This window comes from Pongo pygmaeus, chromosome 2 (assembly GCF_028885625.2).
Source record: "Pongo pygmaeus isolate AG05252 chromosome 2, NHGRI_mPonPyg2-v2.0_pri, whole genome shotgun sequence".
Classification (NCBI taxonomy): domain Eukaryota; kingdom Metazoa; phylum Chordata; class Mammalia; order Primates; family Hominidae; genus Pongo; species Pongo pygmaeus.
Genome location: NC_085930.1, coordinates 86,747,158 through 86,764,145, shown reverse-complemented (window position 1 = coordinate 86,764,145; position 16,988 = coordinate 86,747,158). Strand labels below are relative to the sequence as shown.

Sequence of the window (16,988 nt, the reverse complement as noted above, 5' to 3'; positions counted from 1 at the left end):
TTGTTTTAGTTTCTCTTTTTGTAAAAGAGGCAACAACAAAGAGGAACTCAGATGTCCTGACTCCAAGATTCAGTGTTTAAAAAAATAAAACAACAACAACAAAAAACCCTAGTAATTGAATTTCAAGACAACGTGCAAGTCTTTTGATCTCCATTTTCTACTAACATGATAGAAACCCCCAAAATTATTTTTTTCTAAAAGAGAAAAAATTGGGGGAAAACCAACATACGATGTAGCTCAGAGAAAAGAATTCATGGCTAAAGCAATACATTTCTTACAAATGGAAAGGTGCCTCTTCAATCAGCACAGCAAAAAAATGTCAGTTGATTTAGGCCATTCAGAGTAATAAATAATGAATTTCATGGAGGAAGGCAAAATCACCTTGAAATTATATCAGTTGAGCTCCAACAAGATCTAAGAGTTCTTGGATTGAGCATTTCTCAAGATGAACCAAAATGGCCTTGGACTGTGTCCACAAGGTAACAGATCTATAGCAGTCTCATTGAAGCCACAATATTTCCACTGTTCCTTCAAGAGATGGTTTCTTTTTTTCTCTCATTTCTCAGTCAGACTAAAGGACCTCAGCATTTGCTAAGCACGTGGATGTTCATGGCTCCTCTATAGAAATTTTGATTTAAAAGAGCTAAAAATAACCAAAATAAAAGGAAAATCACAAACTATAATCTTTAGAAAGTATTAACATCATTTTCTCCATTTTATGAATGAGGAAACTGAGATTCAGAGAGGTGAAGTGGCCTTTTCCCCCAGGTTATAGAGCTAGTAAATGACAAACTCTCAATGAGGGCTTGAATTTCCTTCTCTTCTCTCCTCTTCTGTTCCTCTTCCTCTTCTTTCTTTCTCTCCTTCTTCTTTTCCTCCTCCTCCTTCTCATTCTTTTTCTTCATTCTTTCTTCTTCCCTCCTCCCTCTTCCTCCTTCTTCTTCTTCCTCTTCTTCTTTTTTAGAGTTGGAGTCTTGCTATGTTGCCCAGGCTGGACTTGAACGCCTGGACTCAAGGTATCCTCCCACCTCAGCCTCCCAAAGTGTTGGAATTACAAGTGCGAACCACCGAGCCCAGCCTCCTCCATTTCTTTAAAGCCCTGGGCTCAAAAGTGGTTCATACATTTCTGGGAAAAATAAACTGACAGATGATTATTGGACCCATGATAGGCAGATAGATAAATAGATGGCACCACTCATGATAACATATCCTTAGGATGGGAATACTAACTGGGCTAGTTTAGGTGCTCGAATTAGCAGAAGTCATTGTACAACCTGATACCTGGATGTCACATTTGCCTGACTCTTCTAGAACAACTGCATATGATAAATTGTGTCAAGTGAGATTTGCCCTTCTACCCTCCCTGTGGGATCCTAGGCTTAGTTTTCAGGCATTTCCTCCCATTTTCTTTTAAGAGAGTGTGTGCCATCAGCCTGAGTCAGTTCAGCTTCCTCAGTCATCAGAAAGCCCCTAGACAGCCCAGCCTAGTTCTCATCGCCCTGCCCAGGCACCAGCTGTCTCCTATCAAAGCAATGGCCTCCGACCTTGTTATTCACATGCTTGGATGTTTAGTCTGATGACCTGGGGAACTGGAAGAAGGAAAAAAGTATAAATCTCTGGAAGAAACTAGAAATGTTCTGGGTCAAACAATATTTTTGTAGATCTGTTGTTTGTGAATACTCTTTCTGAAACCATTTAGCTTATTGTGAAATGCACTGTTGAAGGATGCAAAGGACGGTGTACTACCTTGATAGGCTCTGCACCATCAGAATCAGCATCGCTTGCGAGCTTGTCAGGAATGCAGTATCTTAAGTCCCAGACCCATTGAATTAGAAAATGAATTTTAATGTTAGGAATGCAGTGTCTTGGGTCCCAGACCTATTGAATTAGAATATGAATTTTAATGAGATCCCTAGGTGATTCACATGCACATTTAAGTCTACAAAGAGCCCAGGGGCTGAAGAGATCTGCAACAGTTCCCTCTTCCACTTTGCCTCCCTTTGCTGCTGGGATCCATGATCACTGGCCAGGAAGTGAGCCCTGCCAACCACTTCCTTTTCTTCTTCACCTCTGCCTTACTCATCCTTTCTGTTTCATTCCTTGTCCTGCCTGTCCATCACCAACCCCCTTCTACTGAACTGTCTAGAATTCTCTTTGCTTGACATGAAATATCACTGTATAATGCAGTCTTTTCCCTAGAAAACTTAATAGCAATCTTTTTTTCAAGTAGAGGTCATTCAACCTTTCTTACTTTCTATAACTCAGGACAAAAGGTAAAAGACAGATTTTTCCCTCACTTATCATGGATGCTTCCAGATCACACTCATTCTAGAACTTTTCCTTTGAGGATTTCTTAAATACAGCAAAGAAAAGCCTGATACATTTTTCAATATTAAAATTAAGAAAATAGGCTCAACAAAAGATAGCAAAAAGAAAAATTTTTAAAAAGTTTAAAAATGCATTTGCCACTCAGAATTAGTGTCTAGAATATATAATGAGGCTCTATATACCAATTAAAAAATAACACCAATTCACAGAAAATGGGTAATAGATACATTGAAGCAATTCACAGACCAAGAAACATGAATACCCACAAAAATATGAAAAGATTCTCAACCACACTAGTAATTAGGGAAGTAGATGCCAAAACCTTAGTAAATATAATTTCACACCCTATTAAGAAGTTGGATAATATCAAGTGGAGATGACGATATGGAGTAATGGAAACTTAGACTCCTGGAGAGAATATAAATGTTTATGACTACACGAAAGAGCAATTTGGCAGTATCTAGTCACGCTAAAGAAGCCCTCACACTATGACCAAGAGTTTCACAGCTAGGTAAGTCCAGAGCAGCTCTCACCCAGATGCACATGAAGATACGTACAAAGATGTTCACTGGAGCAGTGTTTGAAATGAGACACATTAGAAATGACTTCATGTTCTCCAAGAGGAAGAAGGATAAATTGCATATCCACATAATAAAAAACTATGCAGCAGTGAACGTGAACTCTCCCTCTACATATATGTATGTATATATACCTTACATATATTTTATATATGATATATATATTATATATTATATACTTGATATATGTATACATACTTTGTGTATACTTAATATATATTTAGACTTATATATACTTAATATATTACATACTTAATATATGTATACTATACAATATATAAATATACAATATGTATAATTTATATTATATAAATATATATTATAATTAATGTATACTATATTTATATGTGAAATATATACATATAATGTATAACATACATATTTTTATATACATATTATAGAATATGTATATAATTAAGAAAATAGGCTCAACAAAAGATAGCAAAAAGACAAATATTTAAAAGTTTAAAAATGCATTTGCCACATATATACATATACACATATGTATATATACATATAGAATGTGTATATTGTATAATATATTCTATATATACATATAGAATATGTGTATATTGTATAATATATTCTATATATACATATAGAATATGTGTATATTGTATAATATATTCTATATATGCATATAGAATATGTGTATATTGTATAATATATTCTATATATGCATATAGAATATGTGTATATTGTATAATATATTCTATATATGCATATAGAATGTGTATATTGTATAATATATTCTATATATACATATAGAATATGTGTATATTGTATAATATATTCTATATATACATATAGAATATGTGTATATTGTATAATATATTCTATATATACATATAGAATATGTGTATATTGTATAATATATTCTATATATACATATAGAATATGTGTATATTGTATAATATATTCTATATATACATATAGAATATGTGTATATTGTATAATATACACATATAATATAATATGTGTATATTTGTATAATATACACATACAATATAATAATATATACATATTCTATAATATGTATACATATTTTATACATTATATATACTCTATATATTAGGGAAAATAATGTGTGTGTATATTCGGGAAAATGTGTATATTTCATGCATTGTATGATACATATATACTATATAATGTGTAAAAATACATATTACATAATATGTATATACTATATATTATATATTATATAATATGTATATACTATATTATATATAGTATATAATATATAGTATATACATGTTATATAAGTAAATATTTTATATATTATATAATTTACTGTTGAATGATAAAAGCATATTGTGGACCAGGTGCAGTGGCTCACCCCTGTAATCTCAGCACTTTGGGAAGCCGAGGCGGGCAGATCACCTGAAGTCGGGAGTTCAAGACCAGCCTGACCAACATGGAGAAACCCTGTCTCTACTAAATATACAAAATTAGCTGGGCATGGTGGCGCATGCCTGTAATCCCAGCTACTCAGGAGGCTGAGGCAGGAGAATCACTTGAACCCAGGAGGCACAGGTTGCAGCGAGGTGAGATCACGCCATTGCACTCCAGCCTGGGCAACAAGAACAAAATTCTGTCTCAAAAAAAAAAAAAAAAAAAAGCGTATTGTGGACAAATACATAGTATAACATTTACACAACATTTAAAGACATGGAAAACAAAGCTTCATTTAAGGAAACTATATATAGTAAAAAAGTAAAGCAATGCTTTGAAATAATAAGCATCATATTAGAATAGTGGTTATATTGGTGAGAGTAGAAAGGAGAACAAATACGTGAGGATTTACACAGGGCGCTGCAACAGTGTTGGTATAAAGCTTTCTTAAGCTGAGTGATAGATACAAAGGATAATAAATACCTTTTTAAATACACTTTTGGGTGTCTGAAATACTGATTAAATTAAAACAAATAAGCTTTACTCTTTAAGACTCTGTAACTCAGCTCTATCACCCTCTCCCCACTGTTGTCACCATGACATATTGATGAATTCTCATCCATACCCAGTCTACAGTTCTGTCCATCCTTCCTACCGTGTCCTGCGTGACTTCAGCACTCCTACTGCTCAGCCAGCCAATGACTTCACACTTCCTCGGTCTCTTACATTCCAGCAACCTTTAACTGCACTTGTCTTAGTAATGCACAAGCTATGATTTGTTTTTTGTTTTTCTTTTTTTTCTTTTTGAGATAGAGTCTCGCTCTTTTGCCCAGGCTGGAGTGCAGTGGCGCAATCTTGGCTCACTACAGCTTCTGTGATTCAAGTGATTCTCATACCTCAGAATCTCAAGTAGCTGGGACTACAGGCACATGCCACCGTGCCCATCTAATATTTGTATTTTTGGTAGAGACAGCATTTCACCATGTTGGCCAGGCTGGTCTCGAACTTCTGGCCTCAAGTGATCCACCCACCTTGGCCTCCCAAAGTGCTGGAATTATAGGCATGAGCCACCGTGCCCAGCCTGTTTTTTTTCTCTCTTGTTTAGTTATTTATTTTTAAAATTATTATTTTTTGAGACCAGGTCTTGCTCTGTTGCCCAGGCTGGAGTGGAGTGGTACTCCATAGCTCACTGCAGCCTCGATCTCCTGGGCTCAAGCCATCCTCCTGCCTTAGCATCCTGAGTAGCTGGGACTACAGGCATGCATCCCCACACCCAGCTATTTTTTAAAATTTTTTAATAGAGATGGGGTCTTGCTATGTTACCCAAGCTGGTCTGAAACTCCTGGCCTCAAGTGATCCTCCTGCCTTGGGCTCCCAAAGCTCTGCAATTACAGGTGTGAGCCACCACTCCCAGTCACAAGCTGCATTTTGGATCTTGTCACCCAAAACATCTCTACCCAATACCCCTGGCACTCTCTTCTGCTTTTTCCTTGCACTTGCCCAGCTAATATTCCCTTTGATCTCCTGGGGGCTCTATTTCCTTGACTTTCTCCCTCCAATCCTCCCCTGAGTTATTTTCTTCTTTCCTAGCAAACTAGGACCTATAACCAACATCTTGGAGCTCTGGTTGCAACTGTCTTACCCAGATCCAGCCGTCCACTTTCTCGAATCCTGGCTTGGGATGCTGAAAAATGCTAACAGAAATCATGTGACTGCCCTGATCAGCATCGTTTCAAATCTGTTTTCTCCAGAGCAGGGCGACTCTAGGTCCTGATGCCACTCTTTTCACTCACCCCTAGTTGAAATCATTATCTGCCTCAAATATCAGCTCTGGCTCCCCTTTGCCTAGAATGGCGAGCTAACTGTGGCCTGCAGAGCTAATGGCTCAGGGAGGTGCCACAGGAGTGAGCCCAGGAGGAGAACACCTCTTTGGCAAGCTCTGAGTCCCCATCCTTCCTTCAATCTGAGTTGGTCTGCTTTAATCATTTAAAATATTGGTCTTACAAGTAAGATTTCACATAATAAAAAAGGGAGGAATCCTGCTCTGCAAAATCTTTGAGTGGCTTTCTATTACACTTGGTATAACACACAAACCCATTACTTACATGGAGTTTGTGGGATGTGGCTCTGTCCTCCTCTCCAACCTCATCTAGTGCTATTCATCCCCGGCATCCCACACTGCAGGCACAACTCTACTCTCACCTCTAGGCTCATGTGCCTTCTACCTGCTCACAAACCTGTTCCTCTGTTCTTTGTATGTCTGATGCTTCATTTTCAAATTTCTCCTTACATGTCACCTGCCCTGGTCTTCCTCATTATTCTCTATCACACCACCTTATTCATCTCCTTAATAACACTTCTTGCCGTCTCTATTCAATTTTTTTGTTTCTTTCCTCATTCATTGCCTGTTTCTCCCCTCACTAGACTGTAACCTCCGTGATGGGAGGCATCATATTTGTTTCATTTAACAGTTGGTAGCAGAGCCACGGAGTAGCTTCAGCCCCTCTTCTAAGGCTCAGAGTAGGAAAACGGATTTGAAGTGCTGCTGATCAGGACCTTCACCCCAAATTGCCTCAAATAAATAACTAAAGGAGAAACAGCATCCTTTGTTGCATGCCCTTGCTGTACACATAAGGCTTTGTAGAAGGTGCCACGGCTCTCTCCGTTCCAGTCAGATGCTGCCCATGGACCTTTGTATAGAGAAATCCTGGAGGTGCGCTGGGATCAGTGTATCCCTAGCATATCCTATTCACATGCATAGGAGGCACACAGGAACATTTTTTTTGAATGAATCAATCTTTGAAAGTTTGAAAAATACCAGCTTAGGAAATAAAGTTCACCTCTCCTAAATCACTTCAAGGAAGAAAACTAATTGGAAGTCAGTTTTCTCTCTTCTCCCGATAATCCATTACCCACCCATTGTCCTATTCCAGGACAAAAGACAACATGCTACACAAAGAAAAAACTCTCCTTCCCAACACATGTGCTACACTGAATCTCCAGATATGATGAATTGAGACACTTACAGAGTTAAGTGTGGAAGGGCGAACTGATTTCACAATAAATTGGTTAACTATTTAAGTGTTTCAAGATTCAGCTTAAGTGTACTCAGTCCATCTTGATATAAGTAGCAAACTTTCAAAAGGTTGGAATGCCTGTCTTTGTGGCAATATGCAAGTGCACTGCAGGATACAGAACAGTAGTTAATTACTTCAACTATGTGAGACAGATTAGATATGATCAGTAGTTAAGCAAGCCAAAATCCTAAACAGAAAAATCTCAGTGGTACCCATGTGTGTACACAGGTTGTCATGGTCACACCTTGGCTTGGCAAGTGCATTCAGGAACATTTTCTCCCAGGCTGCCTTTTCCCTCGCCTGTCGTGATTGTCCACAAGGCTTATAATAAAACATGGTGAGATAGCAAACGTGGGTTATGTGGGTGTATTTGTCCTTCTCTGCAAACAAGATTGAGTCTTTTAGAAGAAATACACAAGCAGAAAATGGCTTCAGACAAAAAAAACAGAGTAGTATCTATGGGTAATAGAAGGCACTGTGAAGGCGGATGGGTGCGGGGTGTTCAGGTGTGTGAATTGGGCATCTGGGTCAGTACAGGGATTGGAACTGAAATGGAGGTCACGGTGGAGGTTATACAGTAGGGAGAGTGAGTCTGATTATAATGACAGCTACAACTTTTTTTTAAAATAACTCTGACAAACCAGGTACTGGGCCCTTTACTTAGGTTTGCTTTTTTAACCCTTTCAGAAATACTATGAGATAAGGGCTTTTATTATTCTCATTTTATATGTGAAGACACCGAGGCTCAAAGAAGTGAAGTAATTTGCCGAAGGTCACGCAGTTAATTCCAGAGCCAGGATTTTATCTAGGATTCCGTACTTCCAAACTTTGTGCTTATAAACACTGTTCCATCAGTGTCCTCTGTTCCACTGTGTATATTCCATACCGTTTCACTGTATTCTCTATTGGCAGGACAGTCTAGAGATCAGGAGAAAGGTGAAGCTTAGAGCTGTAATTGCAGGGGTAATTTCTTAGAACATAACAAAGACAATGAGAGAGTCGATCTCTGGCAACTTCCCCGAGGTGTGGTATACAGGTGGGACCTGGGGAGCACTGAGAATTTGTATTGGAGAAAGTATGTTCTGTTGTTCCTTAATTTGAGGATACAATAAAAAAAGAAGTAAATCTGTGGCTGAGGTGAAGGGCAGAACAGTAAAAGATACAGGAAAATAGATGTAAAACAACAACCACTAAAATGTACTGGCCAGTTTCCTGAATGCTTAGAATTGCTGATATTGGTTTTAGATTGAGTTGCTTTTTCCTCAGGTAACTCCATGTAGCAGGGTCTAGGGTGAGATACCTAAGGGGTGTATTTATTTAATGATGGTTAATGATATTCCTGAGTAGAAGGGAAGAGATCAGTTGGTTCTCCATAAGAGAAGTCAAAAAGGTTGCAACAAACTATGTAATTCCTGCCTCACTATCAGAAGAATGGAAACTGGTATGGTTTGGCAGTGTCCCCACCCAATTCTCATCTTGAATTGTAGCTCCCATAATTCCCACGTGTTATGGGAGGGACCTGGTGGGAGATAATTGAATCACGGGGGGCAGGTCTTTCCTGTGCTGTTCTCATGATAGTGAATAAGTCTCATGAGATCTGATGGTTTCATAAAGGGGAGTTCCTTTGCACATGCTCTCTTGCCTGCCACCATGTAAGACTTGACTTTACTCCTCCTTTGCCTTCCACCATGATTGTGAGGCCTCCCCAGCCATGTGGAACTGTAAGGCCATTAAACCTCTTTCCTTTATAAATCACCCAGTCTTGGGTATGTGTTTATTAGTAGCATGAGAACAAACTAACACACACTTGTCTGATTCATTATGACCATGCCATTTCTTTTTCTAGAGCTTTGCTACTCAAAATGTGGTCCATGGAACATTAGCACCATCTGGAAGCTTTACCCCAGACTGATTGAAATAGAGCTTGCATTTTAACAGGCTCCCAGGCAATTCCTATATGCAGTAACGTCTGAGAAGTACTGCCCTAGACTATGTATTTTGCCAGCTCGGCAACTTGGTGAACTCTTGTTCAGCCTTCAAAGCCTAGCTCAGATATCACCTCTTCTTTAAAGCTTCCCCTAGCAATGTCTTAAAGAGCTAATCCCTCCTTCCTTTCTGCTGTTTCTCCTCCTACTCATCTCTACTCTGTGCTCATGACACTGTGTTCTTGAGGAGAGGGTACCTGTGTTACTCCTCTTTGTATTCTACTGTGTCAGCTGTGTCACTTCAACAAGACAGGTTCTAAAAAGCATCCAGTTATTCGATTTAGTTATTGTTGTTCAATTTAAGTCCTTCTTGGACAATGATTTGCAAATTTTTCTATGCACAAAAATGACCTGGTCATCTTGTTAAATTGGAGGCCTGTAGACCTCACCCCTGTGAATTCTGATTCTGCATGTTTAATTGGGCCCCACGAATTTACATTTTAACTAGCAGCTCTAAGGATTTCTGGTGCAGATGACTGAGGGAAATCTCTGGTTTAGAAACATTTCCTGGTGTCTGTAATATGGAGCTTCTTTCTGGTCTAGTGGATTGCCGCTGTCCTGCATATTGTGCTGGTCTTTATGTCCTCTAGGTATCAAGAATGCCTTAATCGATTAGTATAGGAGATACCCAAATATGTATGGACTATATGTCAGTAAGGATGCCTTTATACAGAATGAAAATATGCTACATTGCAGGCCCTAACAGTCTCAGTTACTCGCTATGGTAGAGACTGTTGTAAAGATCTCTTTCCCTAAGGTGGAGATTGCAGTGAGCTGATAATCGCACCATTGCATGCCATCCTTAGTGACAGAATGAGACTCTGTCTCAAAAAAGGAAAAAAAAATCTCTCTTCTTAAATGGACTCAGTGGTTCTTAGGACCCATTCCAGTATGTGGGAAACACGTGAATATTTTCCACATATACAGCTCTGATTGTGTGAGTGCTGCTATGTGCCAGGCAACATATGGTAGGTGAGTACATTGATGCTTTCATTGAATTCACACCATGATGCTGGACATGATGCAAGGGACACTGTCACCCTTTGAATGATAAGAAAATGAAGTCAGGGGTTCTTGCTTCTTTCCTGTTTGCCAAACTGTCTCTCTGTTTCTTCAGCTATACTTTTTACTCATTATCCATGCAAAATTCCACAGGGATCAGCAGAGGGGGTGGTTGTCAGGCTTCCCTAAAGTTCCTTCACTGCACTCCACTTCTAAGCCTTAATCATAACCATTTTTCTCCAGTTGTAGAATATATCTGTACTAGGCCATGTCTGGAAAACACAAAGAAGTGATTTATTTCCTTTCTTAAGAGAATTTTTAAACAGTTTGATTTTTCCTTAGCTGGTGCTGCCTCTAAATCCACACATATCTTCATGGCTGGAGTAGCAGATACATGGATACATATTTTTGAGTTGTTATAGCAATGGAATCAAATCACAAAAGAGTGGAGACAATCAATTTTTGCAGTTGATTGGAAAGACAATTAGAAAATTAGATTGTCAGGGGCATAGCTAATTTAGTTAATGCTGCAGAGTTCTCTGAGAATAAAGCAAAGTTGTTTTTTCTCGGGAGGATTTGTTATTTGGAGTGTTAGGAGAAAAGAATGGATTAAATAAATTATGGTACATCCATAAATTGAGACACAATTTATTGTTTTCTTTCAATGTCTACTATATTGATTTCTTTCAATGTCTACTATATGTCTACTATATGTAGGGCACAAAGATGAATACAGCAGGCCCAGTTCTTGCCCTCGTGGAATTTACTGTCTATTGAATGAAGTAGAACTATGTAGATCTATATATACTATCATCGAAGGCCATCCAAGATATGTTGTAAATAATCCATAATGTAAAAACAGTATATGTTTGTGTACAAATGAATTTGCCAGATGGTTACATCCAATGTTATTAATGGCAGTTATCTCTGAGGACTAGTAATGGGTTTGGGTTGGGGATCGGAGGAATGGAAGGGAATGATGAACTGTGCAACTTTTTGTGGCAGGGACTGTGAACTACCTGCCCTCGAATCCCTTCTTCAGTCAAAAAAGAAAACAAAATCAAACCAAAACAGAACAAAAAAATACACATAGAAAACAAACCCCAAATATTTTCCAGACTCCTTATGGCTCGGTGTAGTCATAAGACTAAGTTCTAGGCAAGTAGAGGTGTAGTATATGACACCTAGAAAGGCCTTCTAGAAAGGGAAGTGATTTGCCCTTTTGCCTATGTTGCTTTCTGCTGCTTGGGATGTGGATTCCTGGTATGGTCCCGGCAGCCATCTTGGACCATGAGGAGATCTGGAGGGCGGAAACCATGGACGGGAGAACACTAGGATGAAGGACCATGAGTCTCCTTCCTATCAACCTGCTACCAATTTTGCCATCTGCTATGACAGTAGCAGTAGCCACATATGAATATTTTAAATTAATTAAAATAACATAAAATAAAAAGTTTAATTCTTCAGCCCTACGAAGCCACATTTAAAGTGCTCAATGGCTACCTGTGACTAGTGGCTACTAAACTGGACAAGACAAATAATAGGATATTTCCATCATCACAGAAAGTTCTATTAGATAGTGCTGCTCTGCTGCCTGGTTCCTGGTTCCAGGCTTTATAAGAGCCAATAAATCCCCATATTTACGTCTTTGTTACTTGTAGTTGAATTAAACATACACTATACAAATTCCATTTTATAATGACCATATATCAATTTTATGATATAAAACTCATATAGTTTTAAATACACAATTAAACATCAAACATGGATTAAAACAGATCAAGATACATTATAAATAACTTGGTTTGATTATTTAAAAAACAGGAATATTGTGTCAAAAATAAAATTTTTAAAACCCTGGGTATAGAAGAGATCTAGAAAATTATAAACATTTAGATGTGCTTCCAAAAGCAAAAGGCTGGGCATCTGAAGTTTATGTAAGCTTCACTTGGAATCGACATAGACCGCACACCAAGTAGGTGTATACATTTCTATAGAGTTGCTGTCTGCACATTCAGCTATGGAGCATGTTAAGAATGTTCTGAGAGATACAGTGAACATTCACAGGAGACACTTTTATAAGGATAAGATATGGTCTGGTGCTCTCTAGCTATTTATCAAACTCTCTGCTGTTTGCATTTGAAAATATACAATGACATTACATTTTAAATACCCCAAGTTATATTGTGCTGCTTTTGAACCTGCAGCAAAATTATGATACCATTGTGTATTTTTAAAGATTAAATATTTCTCATATTTTTGCACTACAGCAAGCAAACCAAAGGCTTTTTAGCATTCCAGGTCACGTAGACTCTTTCAACAAGGTTGTTTATTCTTCGTTCAACGTGTGTGGGATTCAGGAGAATCATTTCCATTCTTATAGGAAGGTGCCACCCAGGTAATTTTTGGCACATAAATGTCAATGCATATTCCATATTCTGATCTGTTTGGAAAATGCAGTACATAAAACCCATTCACCAGGCTAAGGTCACCAAGGGCGGATAAACCAACGCTCTGCAGCGGCTGCTTATAACAAAGTGGAAAAACCTTACGCTTTCAACAGGGCACCAAATTTAGTAAGTCCCTAAGCACCCCCACCTGGTACTCTGCCAGCACAAATGGAGGACATGAGTTGTTTTTTTTTCCCTTCCTCATGTTTGTGTGTGTCTGTGTGTGTGTGTGTGTGTGAGAAAGAGAGAGAGAGAGAGAGAGAGAAACAGAGAGAATATTTTATTCTTCCAAGTTGAGGTGATTTGACATGTGCTGTTTTTACATATTTCCATTTTCTAGTTTCACTGAAAGTCTCAAAGCCTTATGGAGATGAGAATCAAACGTTGGGAAAGTGTGTTCCTGGTAGGCAAATGGTGCTGTTATGAAAACCTTTCTAAAAATCATACTGGAAAAAAAGTGGTTTCAATTGTGGACTTTATATGACCACCATGTCACTGTTGTATTTGCCTGAGAAAGAAAGGGATGAGAGCAAGGAGTGAAGACAGTTGGGAGATACAATTCGGAGAGAGTGCCTGTTTCTAATACTCTTAATACTAACTTGGCATTTCAGAGTGTTGTTTATCCCCTTCCAGTTCCATCAGCAGTGGTGATTTTTAGTGCCATCATTAGGAACTCGGTCTACTGTCCCATTCAATACAGCGTGAAGTCTGACATCCAGAAAATATTGAAGAACAATTTTAATTTTTACTGAAGTCTCAAGAAACAATGAGCAAAGGGGATTACATTTTTAACTCACAGAAATGTTATAAAGTTCTCTTTTCCGCCTTTTATCCCATTGTTTCTGGAGTGCAGCCAACTCTTGTTGAATCTCCCTCAAACCTCCACGCTTTCCAGACTCCCTCCAGCACGGTTCTTTCTTGACTCCTGACCCTTGACATTTTGGATCCGGTATTTTCTTTCATCCCGGTCTTGGTCTTTTCTAATGTAAAGATTTCAAGATTTTCTGGATATTTTTTGACATTTTGGATCTGGTATTTTCTTTCATGAGGGTCTTGGTCTTTTCTAATGTAAAGATGTCAAGATTTTCTGGATATTTTTAAATTATCTTTCTGCTGTTCCCAGCATTAACACAACCAAAGGCCCTAGAGGGTGAGCAGGCAAACCCAGAAGCCACTTAGTAAGCAGTGGGAAGAGAAAAGCCTGAGAAACTTGCGTGCTACATTTTTCCTTTTGTGTGTTTCGGCTACATAAACCTTTTAACATCCTTCTAGTTCATCTTCCTTTCTTCCAGCCTTCAGGCCCCCTTAACCTTAGCTGCTCTGCAACATTAGCTAGTTTTTATCCAACGACTCCTCCCCACCCCAAAGCCAGCTACCTGTTCCTTCCCTCCTCTCTTCCCTCCCTACTGCCTCTGCTATGTGACCTTAAGCTACTTGCCTCGGTTCCCTCTCATGTAGACCACACACCTGTTCCAGAAGGTCCCAGTGGGGCCCTCCTTTTCTGAGATTGTAAGATTCAGGTCATACCTACTCAAGAACAAACACCTGACTTGGTTAAAAGTGAACACCTGAGCATGGGTTGCTCCTTCTCCTTTGAAGTATTTTTTGATGGCACAAGTAACAGGTATATGAGTGTAAATTCCTATACAAAATGAAAACCATTAAGAATGAGACTGAAATCATTCCTTCCTCTAACCCCAACCTACACCCCCTTGATTTTTTGAGAGATTAAAGAGACACAAAAAGCCCCAAATTTCACCCACTTTCTTTTTTTTTTGAGATGGAATCTTGCTTTGTCACCCAGGCTGGAGTACAGGGGTGCCATCTCAGCTCAGTGCAACCTCCGTCTCCCGGGTTCAAGCAATTCTCCTGCCTCAGCCTCCCATGTAGCTGGGACTATGTGTGCACGCCACCATGCCCAGCTAAGTTTTATAATTTTAGTTAGAGACAGGGTTTCACCATGTTGGTCAGGCTGGTCTCAAACTCCTGACCTCAAACGATCCACCTGCCTCAGCCTCCCAAAGTGCTGGGATTACAGGCGTGAGCCACCGTGCCTGATCTCACTTTACTTCTTTAGGAGTTTGATCTGTATTTTTGCTGAGAGTTTTCTATGTTTTTATACACATATGTATATCCCAAAACTGTATAATTTTGTTTTGTAAAGAATTGTTTAAACATATAAATGCTATTCCTGTACATTTTTTATTTTCCAGTTCCTCTTGAATGTCTGAGAGGCTGGTAAAAATGAGATAAGCTGGGCAAGTGTCTTCTCGGCAGGCAATTGGTGCTGTTTTGAATAAAAATAAAAATGGTACACTGTGCTTATTGTTTTCGTTTGCATTCTTTTGCCCTTAATGTCATTGTTACTATAGAAGAACATAGATCTTATTTTTAAAAACAGCTGCACAGTATTCCATGTAGTAGCAAGAAGCAGAATAATCATACAGGTAGCTAAAATTTATAGACTGCTGTTTGCCAAGAACTGTTATTATTTAATCTTCAAGGAACTCCATGAAATAAGCAGCCAATATTAGTCCCATTTTATAAACAAGATATCTCAGAACCAATACAAAATTACCATGCCTTATTTCATCTGTTGCCAGACATTCTGGTTGTTTCAATTGCTTGCGGTGACAAACATGAGAACAAATCTCCTTGCTGAGGTGCAGGTAGGATGGTGCCAAGATAGGAACAGATGAGGTGTGGGGCATCTGCATTTTTAGATTCAAGAGATACTTCCAGACTTCCCTCATGATCGTATTAAGAGAGACTGTAAATATTGAGAAGGGTGGGGGTGGAACATAGAATGGGAAGTGAGCTGGTAGGATGGCCAGAAAGGGCATGGGTGGAGGGATGTATGGCAGATGCACCTGACGGCAATAACTTGCTTAAGCCTACCCTGAAAATGACCCCATATGGCACCTAAATGTGTGTCTGGAGTTCCGAGCTAAGGAGTCCAGGAGCGGCCAACTGGGAGATTTGTTCCTTGTCTGTGAAGCACATTTGAAGCCCTTGGATCCATCCTGTGGAATGTAAGCTGTACAGGAGATCCGGGCCCTTTGTTTTGGGTTAATTGAAGGTTGACAGGTGGAGGTTTTTAGGCAGAGGGTGCTAACTGAAAATGCTATATAAACTGCATGCTTTTTACAAGCAGTTGTGGTTCTTCTGCCCAGTCTGCCGCCACTGGACCGTCCCTGTGTGTAAGTTTCCCACTAATAAAACCCTGTGTCTCGTCTGCTGGCTCCAAGTCTCTTCGGCCTCTTGAACGTGATGCCATCCTTGTTGAGGTTAACAGGGGTCCAGCACAACAAGGGACAGCTCAAACTCCAACTTCATCCACTTTCTAATTGTGCATAAGGAAAATTCTGAGTAAAAGCAGCCTTTTCCCACTACTTCTTCCCACGTCCCTAAACTCCAAGGCATCGTCTCACTTCTGCTTTGTCTCCCCTACCCAAGACCTTCCACCCACCCTGCGGTGCATCTGGGCCCCAGCTGTGCCAATGTTGTTAGGCTTAGGAAAGATTTCAAGCCTTTCAGTATTTACTTTATCCCAAGAACATAAGGCAGGCAGACAGGCCTCCATCCCTACGTTCCATTTACACAGATGTCAGGCCATGGATGTAGGTTCATTTTTCATTCTTTAATCCACAGGTAAGAATTAAACCATAACCTGCCTCACCAACACCACAGCATCAATATTTTCTCAGACTGGAACATGGTTTCCCCGTTCTTATCCACCATTTAAAAATAAACTTAACATATGGCATTTGTCTTATGTCAAAGGAATGCAATGTGCTTTTCTTGACATATGACTCAATTCAAACACTGGGAAAAACTTTGATATTTCAGAGGAGTGTGCAGTGGGAGGGAATAGGATTGCTACCTTCCCCCATTAAACCGGTTAATCCCTTGAGGCAATTTTCCAGAACCTGAGATGTCCTGAGTTTCTCAGATAATTGAGTTCCTTAAATCAAAATATGTGTCATACAGACCCAAGGGTAATGCTGGATACTTAGTAAGACTTCTTAAAATCACAGTCAAACCAATAGGTAAAATGCTTGGAAGTTGGGAGCACCCAAGATTATATTTATGCAGTTTTCTCAAAGGCCCTGCAATGCCAGACCAATCATTCAAACACACCTCAATGACACCACATCAATGAAGGTAAAGGAAAGA

At 39.1% G+C, this 16,988-nt stretch overlaps 1 long non-coding RNA gene across 1 annotated transcript; it reads right to left on the bottom strand.

Annotated features, from left to right (window-relative positions):
- Nucleotides 1–8,065: 8,065 nt before the first annotated feature.
- LOC129033663 (uncharacterized) lies at nucleotides 8,066–15,844 on the bottom strand. The gene is made up of 3 exons (XR_008501646.1): nucleotides 15,735–15,844; nucleotides 10,484–10,634; nucleotides 8,066–8,293 (listed from the first exon to the last, which is right to left on the bottom strand). It is a non-coding gene; the product is annotated as an uncharacterized LOC129033663 (long non-coding RNA).
- Nucleotides 15,845–16,988: the final 1,144 nt, after the last annotated feature.